Raw genomic sequence first — 22,247 nt, 5'->3', positions numbered from 1 at the left:
CTGAGGGAGACCCCTACTCAAGACTGAGAGAGAGAAGTGCACCTGGATTCCTAAAGAGGCCCTCTCACCACACACTCTGTAGGGAGTGACTGCAAGTTCCGCCACAGAGAAAGATCAAAAGTATTCTGGAGCTAGTGGACTTCTCTAGGTTTGGCTGGAATACTCTAGGGTTGGCTGGAATACTCTGGGGCTGACTAGAACAGGTAATTAGAAAATATAAGCTATATGAGAGTTGTTTTGTTTTTAGAAGTATTTTTATATTCAATACATTTCTTGTTATCAATAATGCAGAGGACTTCTAAATTGCCATGAAGTTTGAAACAAACTGTAAACACGTTCAATAATAGGTTCCTAAGGGTAAACTTGGTACGGTAGTATCATTTTCTGTAGGAAGGCTTCCTAATCAAAAAACATTTGTTTCCAGTTTTGTTAGCAGTATCAACAAGGGGCTCCAATGGGACCTCATATATTGCTTGCACACTTACAAAGGATGATAAAGATTAGATGCAGGTTATTAACCACTGGAAAGATGGTTAGTGGTTAAAAACACTCCCTGCCTTTCCAGAGGACCTACCCTGGTTTGGTAGTCAGCACCCACATCAAATAGCTCACAGCACTTGTAACTCCTGTCCAGGGCACCTTATATCCTCCAGCCCCTGTGGCTACCAGCATACATGTGATGCATGTAGCCTCATGTAGACACACATCCATGCACATAACTAAAATGGGTAAAAAAGTCTGAAACATTAAAGGCCACACTTGTGTTTCAAAGCCCTATCTTAGATGATTTGAGCTTAAACTTTGGTACAGATACATAAAAAATCCGATTTTGTGATTAACACATAGATTTGACAAATCTCTGGTGTTAAAAGTGCTCTTGCTTCATCTTCCTCACCTAGAATCCCTTGACCAGGGCAGGAGATCCAAAACTATTTGTTTCTAATTTTGTTAGCAGCATCGACAGAACGCTCCTGACAGGACCTTCCATTGTACTTGTGTTTTCATAAACAAAGCCCTAACCAGGAAATAAAAGGCAAAAAAAGAACATTCCCAGTTCATTCCGCCCGTGTTGAGTGGATTATGATCTCAGGTTACTGGGCAGTGCACTTTCAGCCCTGTTTCTTTGTTTCTGAGAATGTGCAACCAACATTGTTTCACAAGTCTGTACGTATCTGTCCAAGGTTGGATGAAGTGTGTTGGGAAGGTGTGTGTGTGTGTGTGTGTGTGTGTGTGTGTGTGTGTGTGTGTGTGTGTGTGTGTGTTGCTCATATCTACCGCCCAAATCTCTGCCAATTTTAAGTTCTTATGTTTCTCAGGAAGCAGACAGGACCCAATCACATTAAAATTCAAGAACCCCCACCCCACCGCTCGCCCAGCAGAGGTTGGAGAATTGGCTCAGTGGTTGAGAGCTGCTGCAGAGAACCTGGATTTTATTCCCAGCACCCAAATAGCAGCTAATACCCAACTGTAACCCCAGTTCCTTGGAATCTGCCGCCCTCTTCTGGTCTCTACAGGCACTGAGTGCACGTATTGCACAGAGGCCTGTCCAATTTTGAGGCAAAATTCTCAGACATGTCAAATAAAATAAACCTTTATAAAAGATTAAAGATGCCCTTCCCCAGGCATGGTACAATAGGACATCTTTGATTTGGAAGCTAGGGCTTAATAGGAACCAAAAAAAAAAAAAAAAAAAAGAAAGAAAGAAAAAGCAATGTCCTATTTAGAATCATGATTGTGATTTACTGTTAAGTTTTCTAAAATTTTAATCATCAATACCCTTTAACCACTGATGAGAAGAACTACCCAAAGTATTGGAAGGGCTTCAATAAGCTTTTAATAATAAATATGCAAATTATTTGTTGTATAGATTGATTAATAAATAAAAATGAATCTTATTACCATAATAATCTTGTATCTGTGTTTCAAGACCCATAAATCTGGGCTCTAGTCAAACCTGCACTACCTCTCCCTCCCCCTCCCCCTCTTCCCTCTCCCTCCCCCTCTTCCCTCCCCCTCCCCCTCCCCCTCTCTTACATGCACAACTGTTCATCTTCATTAGCTCAGTCCCCAGGGCTGAGCCCTTCTAGTCCCTCATCCCTCCTGGCTTCTCCTGGAACAATGATCTGTCTCAGGCCAGGCCTCAGGGTGAATGGCCTCAGCTGTCTGTCTACACCATGTGCTTCTCAGTTCTGTTTCTTCCACCTAGCACGCTTCACTCACAGTATTAGCTACTTTTCTTATCATGAGGGAAGAAAACGGACAGAAGTGGCTTAAGAGAGATCGATTTTGTGTCATTTTGTCTCAGCTTCAGGGATGCCTGGTGGCCGATGTGGCCCCAGCTGTCTGTAGGAGCATCACTGCGGGCAGGAAGCAGAGAGAGCAAGACTGGGCCCAGGGTTGGGCCTTCCATGGCCAGCCAGGCCACACCTCTTCAACTTTCACAGTCTTCCAAAACAGTGTCACCAGCTGGGGACCAAGTGCTCAATCACATGAGTCCGTCAAACTCTACCTCTTGATTTGGCTCAGTCTTTTCATTCCACTCCAGAACCTAGGGTGAAGAAACTACCAGACTCACGATGCTGGAAAATGCCATCTCATTTTACACTGTATTTGCACCCCCCGGTCTTAGAGGCAGAAGCCCTTTGCATCTGGAACATAAGAGGGAACATAGCTAACTTCCAGTTTTCCTGAAACCTACAGTAAAAGTTGAGTAGTCGGGATACACTTTAGCGGCAGGTAAACACGTTCTGCAATTTGTTTGAAACAAAAACAAAGTCTATTACCTCTCGTAAGAATTCCCCCAGGGATCTGAGCATAGTGACATACACATGTAGCCCCAGGTAACTGAGAGGCTGGAAGCAGAAACTCAAGGCATGCCTCGATATATAGTTGAACCCTCTCACGAGCTATTGAGAACTTAAAACCTGTTTGTAAAAGAGACGGGCTACAGCTCAGTGGCGAGCACTTGCCTGGCATGTTTGAAGGCCCAAGTTCAGTCAAAGTACCACGAAAAATTAACAGTCAATCCCCAGAGAGTTTCATTTGTGGGGCTGCTGGATGCAAGGACCTGACCAAGACATCGAAGAACCCCCTGGCTTTCTTTTCTCTGCGCTCTTCATTTCATGCATTCTCAAGCCCACCCCATGTGCCCGGAGACAACTGTGTAAGATCCAGAAAGCAGGTCTAGATATGGCAACAACCAAAGGAAGACATGAGCCATCCAGAGTACAGCTCCTGTTTAAAATATAAAACTCCCAGCCCCCACTGCTCACTTTCCTCAGGTCTCCTTGAGTCCTCTTGAGTCATGTGACCTACACTAAGCCAACTTCAACCATCGTGTTTAGAGCGGAGGTTGTAAGAAACAGTCAAATTTACAGGGACGATTCTTTACTTGAGCAAAGGAAAAACAGTAATAATAATAGTCAACTCAATAAACAACTGTTCATGGCACATGAGAAAGTGAAAAGCTTGACCCTCGGAGCAACAACGTAGTCCTTTCCTCAGAATTCTTAATAGCTATTGGAGACCAGACAATGCCACAAGTGTTTGATTCGGATCTGGGACTGAGATGCATAGTTTATATATCAAAGCAGACCTGGCCTCCAGGTTCTCCCAGTATCCCTCAGTCCCTTCCTCGCCCCAGATACTGAACTTTCCAGTCCAGTGACTGGGCTGGTCTTCCCCCAGTCTCTCTTCTCTATATAATCCAGATTTCTTTGGTCCCTCTCCCTCTCCTTTTCCCCTCTCCCCCCTCCTCCCTCTTTTCCCTCCCCTTTCTCCCTCTTCCCTCTCTATCTCCTTCTCTCTCTGCACTTTCTCTTCCCCCTCCTCTGTCTCTCTGTGTCTCTCTGTGTTTCTCTCTGCCTCTCTCTCTCTCTCTCTCTCTCTCTCTCTCTCTCTCTCTCTCTGCCTCTCTCTTTGCCTCTCTCTCTCTCTCTCTCTCTCTCTCTCTCTCTCTCTCTCTCTCTCTCTCTTTCCCTCTCTCTCTCTCTTCCCATGGCAACTTTCCTGGCCAATGAACTTGCCAGCCCCCTCCCCCACAGTAAACCCGCACTTAGTATTATCTAATCTGGCTTGAACTGACTCATTTCGCCAGCAGAGAAATAGCATCAACAAGCTACCATGAAACTGACTTAACGACCATATGGGGCACAGACACTGAGAGGTCACCTGAGTTGTAAAGCCTTTCTCAGTCTGGACACAATTCAGCCCTTCCAAATGGCCGCCCTCACTTCACAGCCACCACGTGGCTCAGACGCCAACCCTAAACCCAGCTCTGTTTTACTGGGGGCAACCTGCACTTTTAGAATGTTCCCAAATGTTTCTGGAACCTCTTGTCTATTTCTGGAAAATGACGAATGACCAGACATTTTTTTTTTAAGTGACTCTTCTCTGGAAATAGAAGCTTTGGGTTTTGCTGCCAACTCCAGACAGATAATTTACAAGCTTGCACTCTAAAAGAATCAGAGGGAAGCAAAAAAAAAAAAAAAAAAAAAAAAAAAGATAGACGATTCTGCGGGCTGGACTCGAAGGACCTGCTGACAGAGAACAGTTCTGCTTCTCCACATTCCAAGTCTGTGCAACAGGCCACATGCTTTAGGGTAGTTTAAGTTTTCTCGTTCTAAATCTACAACTGGATTAAAAAGTGGCTCTTATGACCATTCTGTGTCATAGTTCTTTCCCAACACTCTTAGGAAGATCAAACACTGATGACAAATTTCGGTGGATACATCTATAAAAATCACTTTATTTCCATCTCTGGTAAATCAAAGCAGGTTCACTGAGCAGGTGGTGTCTAGCCTTGTCGTCTTCTCTGTTGACACTAACCAGGAAGAGATAAATGGCGTCCGGGAACGCTTGCGCTGAAGATCAAAGAGCTGTGTGCCCCACACTCTGCCAATGGTTGTGAACCATGAATCCCCACTCTGGCAGACTAGCAGGAGCTGGCTGTAGCCACCATTCTTCCCTCCTCTGCCTCTGAAAACACTCCGGACAAAAAAAAAAAATTCTAAGCTGCTCACTATTGTTTAATTAAAATAATTGGCTTTTATTGTGATTTAAAAATGTAAAGAAAAAATACAAAATGTAAAAGAAAAAACATAAAAACCTTAAATATTTATAATTCTAACAACTCAGAGACTCCTTGATGTATATGTTTCCAGAACTTTCTGTGCATCAAAACTGATCTACACATACATGTATTGTTTTAATCAAAAGATCATATTGCCATTTTCACTTACTAAATACATTTTAGTCAATACCATTTTCCATGGCCATATGATATTACATTATTTAGCTACATATTAATTTAACGAATTGTCATTATCTTCTAAGTTATAGATATATTATGTCTATTGTTGTGAAAGCAACATTTTAAAGAATGTCTATTTCTGTTTGTTAACATTTTTACTTTTAAGAAAATGTACTTTAAAATTCCATATTTCCCCATACTTTTTTCTAAAAGTACATTTTCTAAAATGAAAAATAGGACAATCAGACAATCTTATATCACTTGCCATATTAAATATAATATAAATGTCACCTGGGCATTGGAATGTAGCTATATTTCATGATTGTAGTTCTTTGAGTGTTGTTGTTGTTGTTTGATGATGATGATGATGATGATGATGATGATGATGATGATGATGATGATGATGTTAAGATAGAGTCTCACTATGTAGCCCTGGCTATACTAAAACTCACTATGTGGACCAGGTTGGCCTTAAACATACAGAAATTGCTTGCTTCTGCCTCTTGAGTGCTGGGATTAAAGACATGCATGGCCATGTCTGGCTGACTGATAGTTTTTGAGTCCCATATTTCCAGCAGTTCATTGAGACTGGTTTTAAGTGGGCTTATACACGTGCACTTGGAGAAGTTAAAGTATCGAAACATGACTAGAAATAAAGCAAGAGCAAAGTGAAGCAGCCAGGTGTTATCTAAATATCACAAAAAAACACAGAAGCATTGGAGGCGGTGATCTGTGTAGCCTGATGTTTTCTTTGGGTCCTAAGGATTCAGAAGGGTATCTTGTGTACCAGTATGTGAAGACACTGAGTAATCTGTTCATCCAACATTTTTTTCTTTCTAAAGTTAAGGGTGTGTGTGATATTAAGTATATTTTAAGCAAAAATGCTTTTGTAGGAAAACCTAATGCAGTCTAAACATAGGCTTCGATCTAATTTCATACAAGTGTCCACAGTGTAGAAGCTATTTTTATCATACCCACTTGTGACTTCCTTCTAATATTCCTCCATTCAACCATCCATGGGACAGAACCTAAAGGACTCCAGGGGATCAATATTGACTTCAAATCTTTGCATTTGTTCGAAACCCACACAATCATGAAATTCGGCTCCAGAAATTAAGATGTGGTAAATGGACGCCAGTGTTTCTGTTACAGAGTGTATCATGAGCTGCCTTGCCCAGACAGCATCTAGGTGTGGTTTGGGGGAGCAAAAGTCGCCAACTCAGAAGCCCAGAGTTGTCACTCAATGTGAGCAGGGACTGCTACGAACAGCCACAAACTAAAGATGCTTTTCTCAAAGGAGATAGATCTGAATCTCAGTTCACCTGCTTTCATTCTGTGGGGAAAACAATGAAGAAGTCATATGCACACTGTGTCCCAGGTCCTGCCTTGGGTTTGTTAACTGTTCATGTTGTTGTGAGAATGAACCAAAGGCTTTGATCATGCTAGGCCAGAAGCAGACCAATGGGCTCCGTCCGCAGCCCCTTTCTTTGTCTATTCAAGTCCTGATTTAATAAAAACTCTAGCTGAGAGACAGAGATGATATGGAACAGAAGGAAATTAAGAAAAGAATGATCATTTCTAATGCAAATCAAATATTTCTGAGAAAAAATGACATTGGGTTAAGTTTTCTTTTTGTTTTTTGTTTTTTTTTGTTTTGTTTTGTTTTGTTTTTCTGTTTAGTATTTGCTGGGGATCAAGCAATTTACTCTTTCAACCCTAATATCTTAACACATAGTTTTTCTTTAATGTCTTATTTTGACAGTTTTAAATATTTTCTTTAAATTAGATAACTAAATTATCGCCACATATGTACACATTGATTCTTTTATACTATAGCTTTAGAATTAAACAAACTCACAGAAAAAAACTATGGATGTAGAACTTTCTTCTCCCTCTACCACAGTCGTGTTAAAGTGTGGGCCAAGGAGACCATGGCAAGGAACCCAGATGTAAGAGGCTGCACAACTCCTGTCAAGGCTTGATTCAATGTACGGACTGGTCAGGACGGGGAGGTAGGAAGGAGTGGGTGGGTGGGTGACAGAGCTCCCTCACAGATGCAGGAGGTGGGACATAGCAGATTTCTGTAGGGGAAACCAGGATATAGGATAACATTTAAAATGAAAATAAAAATGCAATTAAGAAAAGAAAAGAGGTTGCACAACATGCAGCAGAGGCTGGGGCTCTGGGTTAGAGCCAACCGAGGGGAAAACATGGACTCCGGGGAAGACATGGACCAAGAGGAAGACATGAACTGAGGGGAAGACATGGACTGACGGGAAGACATGGACTGAGGGGAAGACATGGACCGAGGGGAAGACATGGACTGAGGGGAAGACATGGACTGAGGGGAAGACATGGACTGAGGGGAAGACAAGGACTGAGGGGAAGACATGGACTGAGGGGAAGACATGAATCGAGGGGAAGACATGGGCTGAGGGGAAGACATGGAGGGACAAGAAAATGCTCAACACATGTACGAGGCTGCAGAAACATGCTTGAGCTGATCCAGAGTAGGGCATAGAGCCACACCAGAGGACGGCAGAGGCAGGGTCCAGAGACTGTTAGTGCAGGCAGTAGCAGTCTATCAGAAGGCTTGAAATAGAGCCTATGGCCCTGAGTACCAGCCTCACAGAGGAAAATCACGGCTCAAGCTTACCATGACTTAGTTCTCTACCAAATCCTTTCGGAAATCCTCCCACTGAAAGAAGAACAGTGACAAGTTAAAAGATAGGAAGCAAGAAAGAAAAGAACAAAGGAGAAGAAGAAAGACATTGAATCGGCGAACTCCAGGCATAGTATACAAACAAAACTGGCCTGATGAAAACAGAAACGTCTCCTCCAAAAATTACTAATCCCATAGTAATTAGCCTCAGTGAGAATGACCTTGAAGAACTTCCAGAGAACTCAAAAGAATGACTCTAACTGTTTACACAGCTCAGACAAGATGCACAAATGCTTCAAGAAAACAAAAACAAAGAGCCCAATGAAAGAAGAAGGTTCTTGTTCTTGCTAGTTTTATGTCAACTTGACACAAGTTAGAGTCTCCGAAGAGGGGGAGAGCCTCCATAAGATCCAGGATGTAGACAAGCTGGTGGGGCATTTTCTTAATTAGGGAATAACGTGGGAAGCCCACCTCCCAACCGCGCCATGGTAGATGCTGCCATCCCTAGGCTGGTGGTACTGGGTTTTATAAGAAAACAAGCTGAGAAAAATTATGAGGACAAGCCAGTAAGCAGCACCCCTTCATCAGTGCCTGCCTCCAGGTTCCCAACCTGACCTGATGGACTGCGATGTGGAAGTGTAAGGCAAATAAACCCTTTCCTGCTCAAGTTGCTTTGATCATGGTGTTTTGTCACAGAAATAAGAACCCTAACTTGGACCTGGGGAGTGATGTATTTCTGTGATAGCCTGCCTGTGTTTCACCCGACAGGATTGTAGAAAGATTTGGAACTTTGGACTAAAAGAGTCATTTGAACTGAGATCTCAGCGGGCTGTTCTATTGGAGCTTGGAAGATAAGAATGTTGAGAACAGTGCAGATGATGGGAGTCTGGCTTCTGAAGTTTCAGAGGGAAATCTGATGACTCTATCAGGGGCTATTTGCTAGTTTGAATGAAGATTCTGTCATTCTGGTCAACTGTGGGATCAAAAGTCAGGCCGAGTCAGGCCTGATTAACAAGAGACCAGCACCATCGGAGTGAAACTTTTGTGTTACTGGGACAATTGATGCTAGTTAGCTGAAGCAGAGGAATGAGTGGTGATTAAGAAGAGACCAGCATCACCAAGGTGATATCTTCTGGAAAGTGTTTCTCAGGGTCAGTACACAGAAGCTTTGACCCAGAAGCGGCCAAGGTTGTACCTCATGCTGCAGTTGAACTTGGTAGTGTAAGAGTCATCCAGGTGGTTCTAGTGTTGAAGGCGTGGAGGGGTCATGTGCAACAGCTGAGGCTTCATGCTGTATGGCAGTGCTGGAGACCCCGAGGAGAGCCCAGGAGAGGCTATTGCTGAAAACGCAGCCCAGTTGAAGCAAGGCACCCCAGCAGTTTTGGAGATGCCAGTACCATGGGATGACCACCAAGAACAGCAACAGCAATGGTGTGGAACCAGCCTAAGCCTAGAAGACAAGCCGTGTGTGCTGCGGAGGGCAGAGCTGGAGAAGTGACCCAAGCCTTTGGAGGCGCCAAGAAGATTGTGAGTCAATCACAGATCCTGAACATCAAGTTATTTACACTGTTGGAGTTTGGTTTTGTTTCGTTCAGATTGTGATTGTACCCTGATCCTCCTCTCTTGAAGAAAAAGGGAAGAACTTAATTTTGATTTTTACAGGAACCCCCAGCTGAAAGACTTTGAACTTTTAAAAGAGATTTTGGATATTTAAAGAGCTGATATTTTAAAAGAGACCGAACTGGTTTGAACTAGTTTAATTTGTAAATAGTGGGGAACTTTTAAAGTTATTTATGTCTTATATTGTGATATTAATATTAGTGGTCCACCTGGGAATAAATGAGAAAGGAAAGGTTCTAATTGGAAAGTGATGTGTTTCTATGTCAACCTGACAAGTGGTCAGTTGTACTGGTTAGTTTTAGGTCAATTTGACGCAGCTAGAGTCATCAGGGAGGAGACAGCCTCAAATGAGAAAATGCCTCCATAAGATCAGGATGTAAGCAAGCCTATAGGGCATGTGGGTAGTGCCACCTCTGGGCTGGTGGTCTTGGGTGCTATTAGAAAGCAAGTTGAGCAAGCCATAGAAAGCAAACCAGTAAGCAGCAATTTTCTTTTTTCACTGGATATTTTATGCATTTACATTTCAAATGTTATCCTCCTTCCCCCTTCTCTCATCCCCTAACCCTGTACCTTGCTTCAATGAAGATACTCCTACTCCCACCTCAATGCCCTGGCATTCCCCTACACTGGGGAAATGGCCTTTACTGCACCAAGGGCTTCTCCTTCTATTGATGCCAGACAATGCCATCCTCCATTGGGTCCCTCCATGTGTATTCATTGATTGGTGGTTTAATCCCTGGGAGCTCTGGGAGATCTGGTTGGTTGATATTGTTGTTCTTTCTATGGGGTTTCAAACAGCTTCAGCTTCTTCAGTCCCTTCTCTAACTCCTCCACTGGGGTCCCTGTGCTCAATCTGATTGTTAGCTGCAAGCATCCTCATCTGTATCATTATGGTTTTGGCAAAGCCTCTCAGGAGACATCCATATCAGGCTCCTGTCAGCAAGCACTTCTTGGCATCAGCAATAGTAACTGGGTTTGGTGGCTATATATGGGATGGATCCCCAGGTGGGGCAGTCTCTAGATGACCTTTTCTTCAGTCCCTGTAACACTCCTCGTCCCTATATTTCCTTCTGTGAGTATTTTGTTTTCCTTTCTAAGAAGGACTGAAACATCCCCATTTTGGTCTTCCTTCTTCTTGAGCTTTATATGGTCTGTGAATTGTTTCTCTGCATCATCTCCTGCTTTCAGATTCTTGACCTACTTGGGTTTCTGTCCTGACTTCCTTTGCTAGTAAACTGTAGCATGGATAAACCCTTCCTTCCCTAAGTTGCTTTGGTATTTAATGCAACAATAGTAACCCTAACTAAGACAGTGGTCAGTATAAGATAGGAAAACAGAATTCAAAAGAGACATATATAAAAATGTATAGACCAATCTCCCTGATAAACATAGATGTAAATTCTCAGTAAAATGCTTGCTAGTCAAATTCAAGATCACGTACAAAAAAAAAATCATTCCTCATGACCAAGTTAGCTTCATTCCAGCAACGCAAAGTGGTTCAACATGTATAACTTTTTTTAAAAATCTTTATTAACTTGAGTATTTCTTATTTACATTTCGATTGTTATTCCCCTTCCCGGTTTCCGGGCCAACATCCCCCTAACCCCTTCCCCTTCCCTTCCATATGGGCGTTCCCCTCCCCATCCTCCCCGCATTACCACCTCCCCTCAACAATCATGTACACTGGGGATTCAGTCTTGGCAGGACCAAGGGCTTCCCCTTCCACTGGTGCTCTTACTAGGCTATTCATTGCTACCTATGAGGTCAGAGTCCAGGGTCAGTCCATGCATAGTCTTTAGGTAGTGGCTTAGTCCCTGGAAGCTCTGGTTGGTTGGCATTGTTGTTCATATGGGGTCTCGAGCCCCTTCAAGCTCTTCCAGTTCTTTCTCTGATTCCTTCAACGGGGGTCCCGTTCTCAGTTCAGTGGTTTGCTGCTGGCATTCGCCTATGTATTTGCTGTATTCTGGCTATGTCTCTCAGGAGAGATCTACATCCAGTTCCTGTCGGCCTGCACTTCTTTGCTTCATCCATCTTATCTAATTAGGTGGCTGTATATCAACATGTATAACTTAATAGATATACTTCATCCATAAACAGACTCAGAGACAGAAACCACAATGTAATCTCAAAGGATACCCCAAAAAAGGCCTTTATCAAAATCTAGCATCTCTTCATAAAAAAAAGTGGTAGAGAAATGAGTAAAGGGAGAGGCATACCTCAACATAATGAAAGCAACAAACTTCCAACACCATGCTGAATGAAAAATGTTTAAAAGCATTCCCGCTGAGATCAGGGACAAGACAAGGGTTGTGAGGAGCTGCCCTCACATTCTCCATTACAAGATGGCGCCGGCATCCGGCAGGACGCACCTAGTAAAAAGGGCAATACGCAGGTGCCTGGTAACTTCCCTACTCAAAGGGACACGTACACTTTGGTACGTCATCTGGCATAATTGACAGCGACCAGTCAGAGAGTGACACGTCCTAGGCGAGGATAGTTTCCTATATAAGGGACAGTTATTCCTCACTCAGGGTCTCCGCATTGTAAGCTTATGCTCTCCCTCTCAAGACGCATTAAAGCTTTTCTGCAGAAGGATCCTGTGTGTGCCACATCGTTCTTGCTGGCGAGACGTAGCAAGGGACAAAGGGTGTCACTCTCTCTGCTTCTATTCAGTAGAGCATTTGAAACCTTAGCTAGAGCAATAAGACAAGGAAATAAAGATGATGTAAATAGGAAAATATCAAGTCAAAATATCTCTTTTTACAGATGATATGATTTTATACATAAGAAACTCCAAAGACTACATTATTGTCTAGACAATTAAAACTTTAAGGCTTTGAATGAGGATATTGAGGAAGCTACTGGACAATGGACTTCCAATAAGACTGGGAAGATTTCCAAATAATTTTCTTCTTACAGTCCTGTGGGCTAGGAACCAAGATGTTACTAATAACATGAGTCTTTGTAGAACATCCCACATCTGTACTATAGCAATACAGCATATTGCTATATACACACATATCCTTTATAATCAACAGGTATATGGGCCAGACATTACTGACAATCTAAAAGTAACTACAGTCCTTCTCATGAAGAAAATGGCATAGAAGCTCGTAGAAAAAAAATGTTCAGTTTAAACACACAGCTCATCAATGCATCACAATTTGTTGTACTTTAAATGCCAAATGACTTTGTCTTCCGGTATAAGCTCCAGAACTGCTGATAGCTTAGCCTCCATAGCTGGATGACATAAAATCCTAGGATGACTCCGCAGCCATTTGTCCTCAAAGCAACCCACCATTTTCAATAATGATAACTCAAATATTAATACTTTTTAAGAACTGGGTGTCATACCTAGTTCAGAGCTCCTTTAGACACCACTCCCTTATGTCACCCCATTCAACCACAGTGTCTAAAGAGTAGGAGGGCATATAATTTACCTCTGACTACCTTCATTTCTCCCTTGCCACAAGCATTTGCCACTCTGGATCCAGAGACCAGGACCTCAGATACACAATGAAATTTTCCCTGTGTGGTTGTGTCTGAAGTGTTGGTTAGGAGGCATCCCTGATCAGGTTGGTTCAGGTTGACTTTTGATGACTGTGGTGACCTCCTATATGGTATATATGTATCAATGGCGTGCATGTGAAGCTTCAGGCTAGGCCTTTCTGTATCGGAAACCTTCTCAATCTCCAGGAGCCCCTCCACAGAACAGCTTACCTCTTACCTCACTACAAGTATGTGTCAAAACGTCCAGATCCACAGATACACTCTCCCATCTCTTCCCCAAGCAAAGGAGAAAAGTTGAGAAGTAAATCATATATTCAGCAACAGAACATGTTTCAAGATTCTGCACCTAAGTAAATATTTGGAGGGAGAGGCTGGCAATCTCTGCTTTCCCAAGATGGCCCCAATCTGCATGAGGATGCTATTAAGACTGAGTCACTTGGCTCTGTGGACAGAAAAGCTCTACTGGCTCCTCTGAGGGCAAGGAAAGGAAAGCATCAGCCGTAAATTTTGAGTGTTTACCCTCCCTCAAACTCTGGGAAAGCACGAAGAAATGGGGTGGTTGGGGTGACTAGTGATAAGTAATGGTGACAACTGTCATGTAGTAAGCCCCAATGGCCATTAGTGGCTTAGAAAATCTTAGTGTCATGTGTTCTCAGCTCAGGTTTTAGCCACAGTTCTGAGACTACAAGAAAAAAAATCATATTCTCTTACATGCTCAATGGGTATTAAAAGCATCTTTGACTGTGTGTCTTGACGTTTCTATCCTCTCACAATAAAGATTTTAGCTGTTTAAAGGTATGTTCCAGAAGAATCTCCGAGTCAGAGTAAATGAAACCATCTGCTTTTTAATACTTCGCATTTTATGGCTTCAAATGTGCTGTGTGCGGCCAACCCCAGAGTAGAGCAGCACTAATTCACATAGACAGAGATGGAGCATGAACCAGACCTTCTCACAAGGCCTGAAAGAAACTATGGGCTACTTGAGTCAGCCAATGGCTACAAACGAGCATAGCAGTTCACAGGAGAGGGAGCCCAATGCAAGTGTCTTTTACCTGAGAACTTGAGGATTTCTCATGAACAATGGACATGTTCATTTGAAGGAATCAACTTTAGTACAGCTATAACAAGCATTGGCCCAAGTGAAAGCTCTGAGCTGATGCTAGTTCATCTATATCAACTGTGTTGATTTTGACAAGAAACAGAACTTTCCATTTCTCCTTGTAAACACACATAAAATATCCCCTAGGTAGCCTTAAAGGTAACATAGGATCATGAAAATGCATGGCTTGTATTACACATACAGCTCTCCTTATTTATTAATTTTTAATTATTGAATGGTATTGGGATTGAAATTCATGGAAGGTACTGAGGATGATTTCCTTTAGGGGTAAAAAGTTTATTAGAAGAGTTATTAACACTATGGACATATATACAGAAATCCAGACAACAGTGTGGTGGAGATCCCAGTGACAGTTCAGGCCCCAGCACCATAGCAAGACAGAGAGCAGGGTAGGGCTATTCAAGTCCACGAGGCACACTGGGGGTCTCTTTTTATAGGTCTTACAGAAAGGGGAAAGGTTTCCCAGCAAGAGCTGGAGCCAGGAAGGGAGAATGAAGGAAATTTTAGGGAAATTCTGTTTGATTCCAAAAATATATGGAGGATCAAGGAAAGAAACACAGATAGTTAATGTATACATATTAAATGGGTAGAACATGTGTTGACACTCTAATATCCTAAAGAATCTGTCAACCAGAAGTCTATAGACTGCCTTGGGGAACTGAGAATGAACCAGTCATTCACTTAGAAGTTGAGCACCTGAGAATCTATTAGGGGTGCTTAGAGCTTTACAGTCAGACTCTTAGTAGGGAACAGGCCATATCCTTACAGCTACAGTACCTATCAAAGAGCAGCTTCTGCAGGTGGACATGGCCAAAGAGTAATCTGCTCTGGACCCTAACAACTATGGATTATGTTCCCATAGAATTTTTTTTACAGGTTTTAGAAATGTGTGTGTGTGTGTGTGTGTGTGTGTGTGTGTGTGTGTGTGTGTGTGTGATATGATAGTTCTTTCTCTGTTGCTATAATAAAAACATCTAATATAATAAAATATCTAATGAGGTTTGAATAAGAAGTATACCCCACAGACTCATGTATTTGAATACTTGATTCCCCAGTTGTGGTACCATTTAAAGAAGTTATGGAGCTTTTGAGAGGTATAGTCTTGTAGAATAAATGTATCACTGGGGGCAGACCTCAGGGGTTTATAGCCTCACTGTTGTTGCTGTTCTGTGTCCTGTGTATGATTCTCTGTTTCCTACTGTTGCCACAGTATCAGTCCTTCGCATTCTATCCCTACAGAACTGTAAGCTAAAATAAACTCTTCCTTAAGCTGTTTTTATCGAAGTGCTTTATCACAGCAATAGAAAAAAATGTGGTTGTTTGAATAAGAATGACCCACAGGCCCATCTATTTGAATGTTTTAATCATCAGAGAGTAGCACTATTTGAAAGGATTAGGAAGTGTGGCTTTGTTGGAGGAAGTGTGTCACTGAGATGGGCTTTGAGGTTTCAAAAGCAACACCAGCCCCAAAGGCTTTCTCTCTTCCTGCTGCCTTTTGATACAGATTTAGTATTCTCAGCTATCATGGCTGTCTGTAGGCAGCCATGCTCCCCATTGTGAGGATAATGGACTAAACTTTTAAAACTGTAAGAAAGCCCCAATTAAATAGTTTCTTTTATAAGATTGCCATGATCATGATGTCTCTTCACAACAGTAAAGCACTAAGACGTTGGTACCAGGAAGTAAGGCATTGTTGTGACAGGCCTGACAATGCTACTTATTGTCATAATGTGGACTTTGGGAAGTAGGATTAGGAAAGCAGTGGAACACTTAATGGCTTAATGGGCCATTCTAAAAAGAGTATGAAAGACAGTGGTGTGAAGAGCAATGTGGATAATGAGAGCCTAGCTCACGAGATTCCAGAAGAGAAGAATACTAGTAAGTAGCTTAGAGACAATTCTTGTAGTATTTTGGCAAAGAATATGACTGGTTTGCCCTTGTTCTACATATCTCCCTGAGGCTAAATTGAAGAGTTTGGGACTAATGGCCTTGTCAGAGGAGATTTCAAGATAGGCTATGTCATGTGGTTATAATCATATAGTAACTGTATCATGGGTCACGTAAGCTCTTATGTGGTCTTGGAAAGGATAAAGTTTTGCAAAAAAAAATATGTAAATGTATAGTTTGAGGGGGAAAGGAGTGCCAGGAAGTGTTGCAGAGTTAAAGCCTGTTCTCAAGGAAAAAAAAATACCAGATGCTAAATGAAAAAAAAATAAAAGAGAGAGAGAGAGAGAATAGAAAACTCATGGCAAGATTCTACCCAGCTAAGCTTACAATTTGTAAAAAATTAAAACAAAGCTTAAGCAGAAAAGGAGACCATTGAAGCCAGAAAGCTGATGAAATGGAGCAAGGGGGCCCTGTTCCAGCCCCAGCAAGCAGTAGAACTTGGCAGCTTTGGCCACATAATTTTGTCCTCAGAGTCAAGGATACAAGAAAGAGGTTGTGCAATCTCTGTTGCTAAGAAAGCCACTCAAGCCAGACATGTGTCAGGATGTCCATGCATGAAGGTCTAGAGAGGCCATTGTGTGGAGCTATGAAAGTGAAGCCTGGATTTCATTGGAGATCCCAAGAGATGCCAGAGTCATGGGATGCCTGCCAAGGAGATCTGGAACAGAGAACGGAATCGGCCCAAGAGAGAGAAGTATGTTGCAATGAAGAAAGCTGAAAGGAATTGGAGATCTGAAGAGTGCTTTCATATCAGACCTGGAGAAGCAGACTTTGGAGTTTGTCCAGCTCATTTTCTGGCTTGCTTTGGACCAATATGTCCTCGCTGTGCTCCTTTTCTTCTCTTTTGGAATGGTAATGTAATCTGTGCCATTGTATATTGGAGTTTTGCGATCTGCTGTTTGATTATTGATTTTTGCAGGAGGTTATAGTTAAGAGATTGTCATGTGTCTCAGACAAGACTTTGAACTTTGAAACTGTGTTAAAACTGCGAAATACTATGAGGACTTTTGCAGCTGGGCTAAATGCACTTTGCATTATAATGTAGCTACAAACGTATCGGAACCAAGAAGTAGAATGTGGTGGTTTGAGTAAGAATGACACCTATAGGTTTATATATTTGAATGCTTAGATACCATGAAGTAGAACTTTTTGAAAGGATTTGGAGATGTGGTCTTGGAGGAAGTGTGTCACTGAGGGTGGGCTTTGAGGTTTCAAAAGCAAAGCGAAGGCCTATAGCACTCTCTTCCTGCTGCCTTTGGATCTGGATTTAGAACTCTCAGCTACTATGTCTGACTGTATGTAGCCATGCTCCCCATATGAGGATAATGGATTAAATCTCTGAAACTAGGCAAGTTCCAATTAAATGGTTTTTCTTATAAGATTTGTCACGATTATGGTGTCCCTTCACAGTAATAGAATACTGATAAGACAGTCAGTAATACAGAAACTGATACCTGGAAAATAGAGTTGTATCCGTGAAGAAATTAATCATGTCATGTTTTGGAGGAGTATTTTTTTTTAGTTAGAAAAACAATGGAATGATGTAACTTAACAAACCATTGTAGTAATGGCCTGTGAAAAGTAGTGCTGAGAATTATAGGAACACCAGAGACTTGGTTCAGAGGATTCCAAGATGGGGGCAAGGGTAACATCCATTCATGTGATATTTTGGCAAAGAATCTGTCTATATTGTTATAACCATGTCAGAAATTTTACACAAGGCTAAGTTAAAATAGAATGGATTATTTTAAGACAATAGAATGCTAAGTCTGTGGTGGAGTTACTGTTGATTATTCTTATGCAGGTCTACAAGTGTCACAGAAAGAAAGGCTTTAAATGTGCAGTCTGTAAAGAGAGCACTGGGAATCACTGTTACAACAAAGCTATGGGTTACAGAACAGAGACAAGGTAGCACCATTAAAAAGAAGATACCTGCTCTACACTAAAACAGTAGACAAGACCCTACCCAGTTGAGAAAGAGCCCCTGAATTGTTTTCTACTCCAAGAAAGCAATTGCTTCAGTGTACAGAAACTGCTATAACTGTGGTCCAGGGTGTATAATAGAACTGTGTCATTTTATGTTGGAAAAATAGAATTTGCTTTTATATTTCACAGAGGATAACAGTGAAGAGATTGCCTTGAACCTCAAAAGAGACTTTGGACTTCTGAGTGTTGTTGACATTGTTAAAGACAATGGGGACCTTTAAAGTTGGGACAAATGTATTTTGTATTATGAAGTGACCATATGGGAGTGAGGGGCCAAACATGATGGTTGGTTAGAAACTTCACCAATAACCTCATGAGCTTGAGCATTTAGTTCCCAGTTGGTGGCTCTTTTCAGGAAGGATATAAAATCTTTAGCGGTACAACCTTGCTGAAGGAAGTTCATCATTTGGGGTTGATTTGAAACTTTCTTCTCTCTCTCTCTCTCTCTCTCTCTCTCTCTCTCTCTCTCTCTCTCTCTCTCTCCTACCTGTGACCCTCAGCATCCTGCCTCTGCATCCATGCTATTCCTTCTCTGCCATTATAGACACTATGCCTTTGGAAACTACAAATTGAGAGAAACTCTTCTATGAGTTGATTTTGTTGAAAGGCTTTATAACAGCAACAGGAAAGAAACTAAGATAATTGACTCATAAAGAAAGTAAAAGTTAGATCTTGTATCAGATCTAGGAAGCTTATACTTCCTATGGTACCAGGAAAGACTAAAATAATAAAGCCATAAAAGAATCAAAATAATTGACCCTTAAACTAGAATATACAGAATGATTGCAAAGCTGCTTATTGGTAGACTGTATCCGCTGTGTCCCTTAACTTCAATAAATGTTTCATCCTTGTAGAAAATGACAGTTATAATGATTATATCTATCGACTATGTTTTTTGAAGAATTTTTGAATGCCTGATATAATAGGGTTGTCTAGAGTAACAGAACTTATGGAATAAATCTCTCTCTATTTCTCTGTCTCTATCTCTGTCTCTCTCTGCCTCTATCACACACCCATATATAATATATATATATATGTATATGTATATGTGTATATATATATATATATATATATATATATATATATAATTTATTAGAATGACCTAAAGGCTGAGGGCCAACTAGTCCAACACTGGCTACCAGTGAATGGAAAATCCAAGAATCCAGTAGTTGCTCAGTGCATTAGGCTCTGCACTAGGCAGCCTTCAGAATATGCTAGAATCCCAAAGAAGTAAGTTCTAATGCCAATAAAGGAATGGAGTTGCTAGCAAGGTGAGGGCAACCAGACAAAGAGCAAGTTTCCATTTTCCATGTTCTTATATAGACTTCCAACAGAAGTCATGGTCCAGATTAGGCTTGGATTAAAAATCTATCCATTACACCTCCTCTATCTGTGTCTGCATTTTTATCTGTGTCTATCTTCCTGTGTCTATGTTCCCATCCGAGTCCATTATCTTTATTGTGTATGGTTTCTATCTGTATCTACTTTCCTATCCATGTGCTTCTATCTGTGTCTACGCTCCTATATTTATATATTGTTCCTATTTGTGTCTATGATTCCTATCTACATCTATGTTCTTATCTGTATGTATGGCTTCCGTCTTTGACTATGGTTTATGTCTGTGTCTGTTGTTCTGATCTTTGTCAGTAGTTCCTATCTATGCCTGTGCTCTTATATGTGTCCATGTTCCTATCTGTATATATTATTTCTATTTGTCCTATTGTTCCTATATCTGTTTATGGTTCTACATGCATCTATTGCTCCTCTCTCTGTCTATGATTGTATCTGTGCCTATGGGTTCTGTCTGTGCTTTGGATTCTTATCCATGCTTATGTCCCTATCTGTGTCTATCTCCCTATTTGTGCCTATGTTTCTATCTCTGTGTATGTTCCTATCTGTGTATATGTTCTTATCTGTGTCTATGTTACTACCTATGTCTATGGTTTCTTCTGGGTTTACCTTCTCCTTTGTATTTATTGTTTCTGCCTGTGTCTATGGTTCATATCCTTGTCCATGTTTCTATTTTTATCTGTGCTCCTAATTATGTGATAGGAGTATAGACATAGACCAAAACAATAGACACAGATAGAACCAAGTGACATGGATAAGAAAATATATATAGATAGGACCAATTGACATAGATAGAAACATAGACAGAGACAGGAATAATAGACACAGATAATAACAGAGACAAATATAGAAACTATAGACATAGGGAGAAACCAGAAACCATAGTTGTAGACTGAACATAAACACAGAGAAACAGAGACACAGGAACACAGGCAGAGATAGAAACCATAGACACAGATAGGAATAATAGACATAGTAACATAGACACAGAAAGGAACACAGAGAGGAGTATGAATACAGAAAGAAACCATATAGGAACATATAGGAACCTTTGGCACAGATAAAAACATAGTCACAGACTGGAACACTAGACATATATAGGATCATGAATACAGATAAGAACCATAGTCACAGAGTAACAGCAGACAAAGAAAGGAGTCAAAGACACAGATAAGAACATAGACACAAAAAAGGAACAAAAAGCAGGGATTGGAACATAGAATCCTGCCTATGATGAGATGATAACATTTTGAATTTTGACATGAGAATACAAACAATAAAAATGTGTAATAACTTTATTCACAATCTTCTCTTAGTCCTGTAACTTTGGACACATCCATTCCAAGAGAGCAGATGTGACATCCTGGAAGAAAGCTAACCACACCTACTTACAGCTGGACTTGTCTCTTTGCAGGTCCAGCAGCAAACACTAACAAGGGTCCCTGCTCCATCTCAGCCACTACAGACAAACGTTACCTTGTTGTCCAGCCCAAGATGACCTTTAGCTACAGCTTTACTTCTCAGTTAATACCTCCAAAGAGTAATGCCTCCAGCTAGCATATTCCTTCTAGTAAAAGCTGTATCTCATCTTAGAGCATCCCTTTCTCTAGATACCTATAAATGTAAGATACCCTCTTGTTTCTCTGGCACCAAAGCATCTGTCTGTCCCTTCAGTAAATCCTGTAACACTATCCATGGTGACTGTCTCTGCTAATGAAGCTCTTCTTTGTGCCCAAAACTTACTCTCACCCTTCCCATCATCACTTTCTGCAGAATGATATTATAACTCTCTCAGTCACGCTCTTCTAAAGAGCAATTTATGCCAGTGCCTTTCTGCAGACCCTTAAACGTTGTGTTATTGAAGTAATGCCCATAATGATGATTTTATGTTTCATTGTTAAATCTTTCCTGAAACTCTAGATTTAGTAAAATCTTGTGGGGAACATAAGGAAACTAAAATTGCTGTGGAAACTGAGTCAGACCTAACATCATTGCTTGTGGGGAAATTAGAAAAGGCTCATCACTGCACAAATAACAATCAGGACTAAGAAAAACAGGCTGAATGGCTTGTCTCTACAGCACATTCCTTCACTAACTAATCCTTACTAATTAAGACATTCTCAAGGCCCTCAAAATCACTGATCTGCATACAGTTAGAACTCAGCTTAATAATTGACCTTACACTTTTCTATCATTATTAATCCCATATATACTGATTCCCTAAACTTGATGTCTGTGATATGATATTTTTACATCCGGTAACATGGCCTGAAACGTCTTTCCCTAATTGTGTTCTATATAAACCTAAACCCTAATTCCTTTCTATCATGAGAGACCCCCCAAAAGAACATTTAATTGAGGAATTGACAAAATTACCAAGATTCAACATCTAGTTTGAAATTAGACATTAAAATGTATGAGAAAAATATTGGAAAGAGGCGAAGGATAGTCATACATATGCAAATATATGGAAATTAAAGAATCTGAATCCATTTCGCTGGTCAATGAGAAGGCGATGAGAAATTTAATAACTGGCTTCAGGTTAGGGGGAAAAATTGCAACACGATACTACCTTAACCCTTACTATTTCATGAGAAGTTTAGAGAGAGAAAGGGAACACTTCCCTCTATTGAGAACTGACTGAGCCTCAGTGCTTACTGGGAATCCCAAACCAGCAAATGGACTTGTTTTTCTGAAAAGTTTTTTCAAACATTGATCACGTCCTTCAAGATGGCTCTATTACTCCCTCTTCCTGAAGATAGGCACGAGAGATCCACATGTAAACAATTAGGGTGAAGTCT

At 41.1% G+C, this 22,247-nt stretch overlaps 1 long non-coding RNA gene across 5 annotated transcripts in view; it reads right to left on the bottom strand.

Moving 5' to 3' along the window:
- Positions 1-11,052: 11,052 nt before the first annotated feature.
- The window catches only part of LOC108350043 (uncharacterized), a 33,371-nt gene continuing 22,176 nt past the window's right edge, over positions 11,053-22,247 (bottom strand). For 4 of the 5 annotated variants that reach the window (XR_005501025.2, XR_005501023.2, XR_010064321.1 and 1 more), the window contains one exon: positions 11,178-12,226. This is a non-coding gene — a long non-coding RNA (uncharacterized LOC108350043). Of the gene's footprint in view, positions 12,227-22,247 lie in introns of all 5 variants that reach the window. The other variant, XR_010064320.1, reaches the window with a different exon arrangement.

Source organism: Rattus norvegicus, chromosome 2 (assembly GCF_036323735.1).
Source record: "Rattus norvegicus strain BN/NHsdMcwi chromosome 2, GRCr8, whole genome shotgun sequence".
Classification (NCBI taxonomy): Eukaryota; Metazoa; Chordata; class Mammalia; order Rodentia; family Muridae; genus Rattus; species Rattus norvegicus.
The sequence above is the reverse complement of the archived record's forward strand: the minus strand, read 5'-3'. Positions and strand labels throughout refer to the sequence as shown.